This window comes from Anas acuta, chromosome 16 (assembly GCF_963932015.1).
Source record: "Anas acuta chromosome 16, bAnaAcu1.1, whole genome shotgun sequence".
Lineage (NCBI taxonomy): Eukaryota > Metazoa > Chordata > Aves > Anseriformes > Anatidae > Anas > Anas acuta.
The window spans coordinates 2,498,669-2,503,186 of NC_088994.1; the positions used below are offsets into that span (position 1 = coordinate 2,498,669).

General features: G+C 50.4%; 1 long non-coding RNA gene across 1 annotated transcript; it reads right to left on the minus strand.

Moving 5' to 3' along the window:
* Positions 1-286: 286 nt before the first annotated feature.
* On the minus strand, positions 287-3,902 carry LOC137865470 (uncharacterized). Its single transcript, XR_011101917.1, has 3 exons — positions 3,790-3,902; positions 3,255-3,691; positions 287-2,608 (listed from the first exon to the last, which is right to left on the minus strand). It is a non-coding gene; the product is annotated as an uncharacterized lncRNA (long non-coding RNA).
* Positions 3,903-4,518: the final 616 nt, after the last annotated feature.

Below are 4,518 nucleotides of genomic sequence, written 5' to 3' on the forward strand. Positions count from 1 at the left end.
AACATTCAGGATCTATTTCATTTTGGTGTAGGGTGGCTTTGCATGTATGGTTGTTATGTTGTGGATTATTAAACTGCCTGCTTTGCTCCAGAATACCTAGAGGATAAGGAGAGGGAACACTGATTTGGCAGATATTTATGAATTATGAAATGTTTGGAATTTGTGGATTCATGTCATTGTTTTGTGCTCTTTTGCATATATTGGAACTTCAAGAGCAAAGTTCCTCTTTGTTGTTCTTAAGAAAATTCTGCAAAGAAATTTGGGAGTTGCTTCTTTAACAAAAAAAAAAAAAGACATACTTTTCCTACAGCACAAGAGAAGCATTCTATTTAGCAAAAGAAACTAAGAAGTGAAAGAATTTGCTGATAAAATCTTTTCTCTAGTAGATGGATTTTTTCCCCCCATTAGAAAAAGTTCTTCCATAGCAGCTCAGAGAAAAAGGAAAAAAAAAAAAAAAAAAAGACAAAAGCATCTGCAGACAAAGAAACAGATCAGTAAGCACAAGAGCACCTCGATGCAACACCCAGGTAACAACTCCTGGTCCCCTGGGCATGGTGAGACCCAGGGGTGAGCTCTGGATGTGTCAGCTCTTACCCAGCCCCAAGGTGGGAACCATGGGAACCACGCGTCGCACAGCCCAGAGCTACGCTGGTCTCTTGCTCTAGTGAGTCCTTGCTCCAGAGTTACCTCCTCAAAACCTAATAGCTTCTTCTGCTTAAACCTGTGCCCTACCTAGCCTGCACAGGAATTAATTTTCTTCATCTTGGCAGCCAAACATAGCTTGCAGCAGCAGGGGCACGGGGCCCTGAGCACGCCAGCACCTTTGGGTGCAGAGAGCTGCCCCCTCTGCCTGATTCCTGCTCCTCAACCACACAGGATGGAGATTTAGGATTAAAATTAGGATTAGGGCACTTCTGAGGTGAGGGACATGCACTTTGGCAGCCTGGATCTCTGCCAGTACAGGGAACAGCTCAATACTAAAGCATCCCAACAAACTCTTTTCTGTCTTCCCCATCACATTTCCATTTTTTTTGCTGTTCCCTTTAATGCTTTTTTTTTTCTTCCTTCCCAGACAGTGACAGTTTGAAAGCACTATTCTCCTAATTAAATTTTAGCCCCAGGCCAACAGCTAATTGATGGTTCTGAAGTTTTTGTTCAACATACTTGAGATTCAATTAAAAAAAGACCTGTTCTCTTCTCCCCTTTCTGCCCTTATCTGCCAAGTAGTGCATGATCCTTTGTTATTTCTTGAGAAGTAATTGGCAGATAAATTCTCTCAGCACCACGAGATCTCCAGTAAAGGCACTGGAGCATTAAACTCAGTAGATGAGGAATGAGCTCCTGCTCCTTCTCCCTGCACTTATGCTGAAACGTTGGGAAGGCTGTAGGTGAAGGAAGAAGGTCAGCACTCAGCTTGCTAAGGAGATGCTGCTTGAGAAGATGGGCAGATGCATGCTGTTAGGAAAGGAGTTGCCAGCAGAAAGGAATTACAAGGAGTAACTGCTGCTCGAGGCTTCAGCTGATGGCTCCCAGAGGGATTAGGCTGGAGGGAGTCTGGAGCAGGCAGCTGAAGCAGTTTTGTATCACCAGCAGCAAAGCCACAGGCCTGCAGAGGTGGTTCAGAGCGGAGGGAGCTGGGGCAGCTCCTGCTGGGACCGAGGTTCTGTTGATGGTTGAACTGGGTTGTTCCCACAGGCAGCCAGTCACCGGGACAGCCTGCTCCTCTGGGCATCATTGCATAGTACCCTGGACTTGGAAACCCTAGAGGTGGGCTCTGATTTGGAAAGAGCCAACCTCCCTGTCCTTCTCCTTTCCCCAAAAGGCACTCAGTCAGCTTTATGCCTCTGCCTACTTGCTCCTTCTGCTCCCTCTGCCACCTGCCTGCTGCTCACCCAGAACAGCCCCGCAGCCAGCTCTGAAGTGAGACAGGAGCCAAATCCCAGTCACTGCAGGGTGAGGACTCACAAGCATTTTTTCCTTTGTGCAAGTAGTATCAGAGCAAAGTGAAAACAGGAGGGCGGAAATCCAGCCTGGCCTTTATCTGGTTGGAGGAGGACAGACTTCAATGCTTTCCCTCTAAAAAAAATCCTAGTTTAGGTGAAACAAAGAGATCACAAAGGTTCTGAAGTTCAGCCTTTCCACAATCACTGCTAGAGCCCCAGCCTGGGCATCCCCATGGTGCTCTGTCCCCTCTGGCAGGGTGGGGCTGAGCAGACCCACCCCACAGAGACCACAGCGACCCCCTGGGCCAGACCAGGGGTCAAATCTGCTGGGAGTGCCCATGGAAAGCAACCCCTGGTGTGCAACAGGGCAGGGAGCTCCTCCTGGGCACGGTGGTGAGAAGAGAGAAATTGATGTTATTTCTTCATCAGTGCCAGCCCTGCAGGGACCTTTGGGAGCTCGCATTCCAGCAGCAGCTCACGGTTCCCTGAAGAGCTCTCCGTACCTCAGTGCATGCCGTTTCTCAGGGCAAGGTCTCAGCAGACAAGTCAGTTGTCTCCAGGAACTGTGGCCATGGTGCCACATTTGGTGGTGCTGGGTCTGTGCAGCTGCACAGAGCTTGGCTGGAACTGCACGAGGAGCAGCTGGGAGCACAGCACAGCAAGCCCTGGGGCAGCAGAGAGAAGGATGCACTGACATTTCAGGGGCCCAATATTCTCCACAGGCTCCCAGTCACTCAGACTTCCCTCCTCTGGGTATCTGCGGTCTGAGCAAAGCTTCAAATTCCTTATAAGAAATCCACCAGCCCCTTTCAAACTTGAGCATACTTTGCACCCTAAATCCCCCAAGCCTGCTCACGAAGCCCAAAGCTGCATGCTGCCCTCAGCACTTAGTCACTGCCACTAGCACGAGAGCAGGCTGCAAGTCTACAAATGTCTCCAAACAGACCCTAAAAATCACTCCTAAATAATTTACCGCATTGAAGCTGCTCCTCAATTTGATCTATCCTGTTAGCTTCTTAATTAAAGCTTGCTGTTTCTAAATCCTGCCCTTGCAGTGCTTACTGACCTGGTAAAATGCCAGCAGCTTGCTTTGGTTATGCAGCAGAGGGGTCTGGTGGCAGGAGAGGGGTGCTCGGCTCTGCCACGCTCACAGGTGCTGCAGAGCCACTGGGTGGGAGCGTGGGTGTGTGTGTGCCAAGGGGGGAACAAGTGGCTCAGGGGAAGCACTGGTGGGAGCTTTATGGGCTAGAAAACCCCATGGTGGCTGAAGCTCAAGGCATTCATCAGAGACACCACATCCAGCATGCTTACCTGGCTCTGCTTTACCCCAGCGCAGTGCTTGTGGGCAGAGCGGTCACCTCGGCAGGGTTAGCAGCAGGGTCTACAGCAAGGACTCTTTGCTGCAAAACACCAGAATTTAAATGAGTTGCTGAAATAAGCACCAGCCAGGTTGCCTTCTTACATCATCTCTGGGTTTGCCTGGTGGGAGGGGTGCTTTCAGGAAGGTAATTGGGCATCCACAGCAGCTGGTATCAGAAGTGGCCATGCTGGGGGCTCTTTGGGACAGGCTCTGCCTCCTGGTTTCTGCCAGCACCTCGGGAGCCAGCCCCAGGCCGTGCTGGGGAGCAGCCCACAGAGCACCAGTGGCTCCCTACAAAAAGGGAGGAAAAAAGGAGCAGAAGAGGACCCAGCACCACACTGCAACCAGAGCTGGTTACAAGAGCCCGGCTCTGCTCTTTGGTACAAGCCTGCAAGGAAGGAGTAAAGAGCACACGAGTAAAACCAAAATAGCAGTACCTTTAAACTAGTGACAGCTCACCACAGAACATGCTGAGCAACTGCTTACATTTCTTAGAGGCACAAGTGAGGGTGGACCACACGTAAGGGAATGAATTAAAGGCGGCCCCTTTTCAATCTGCTCTGGCCCCTGGCTGCTTCTTTGAACTAATTAGTTCAAGCAAGCTCCAATTAAGGAGCTGCTAATAAGGCTTGGGGGGATAGTCCTACAGCAATATTGGTGTAATCACTTCGAAGTTATTTGCTTGTTTTGCAATGTGTATTTCACAAGGCCTCTGGAGGGCTCTTTGGCTCTCGGAGCTGTCTCCTCTCTGCTCGCTCACAGGATGCTGTTCCGCGCTCCTTAAAGCAAAGCACCCATTTCGGGGAGCGTGCTGTGATGATCAAAGCCTGCCAGTCCCCCAGGAGTGATTCTAGTTGATTCTATTTACTCAAATATCCCCAGTTTGCCAATTTTTGCAAGCACCAGCCCTATAGGATGAGCACTACCTGGTGCAAGCACCCCCTGCAGCGGGGGCTCTTACCCCTGTGGGCAGCCCTGCCCTGGCTTATCTGCAGACCCCAAACCAGGGGCACTTTCCCAGCTGCTACATGGGGGTGGAAACAGAACTGCAAAGTATGGTGATGGGGCAGAAGTATTAAGGCTGTTTTAGTGTTTTCTAGTTGCTGAATTTAGTTTCAGCCCGCTGACTGGTGCTCTGCGTGCTGTTTCTATAGAGACCGAGGATGCTGTGAGTGCGCCGGGGGCTGCTCGGTGCTGCTCTGAGTGGGAACACCT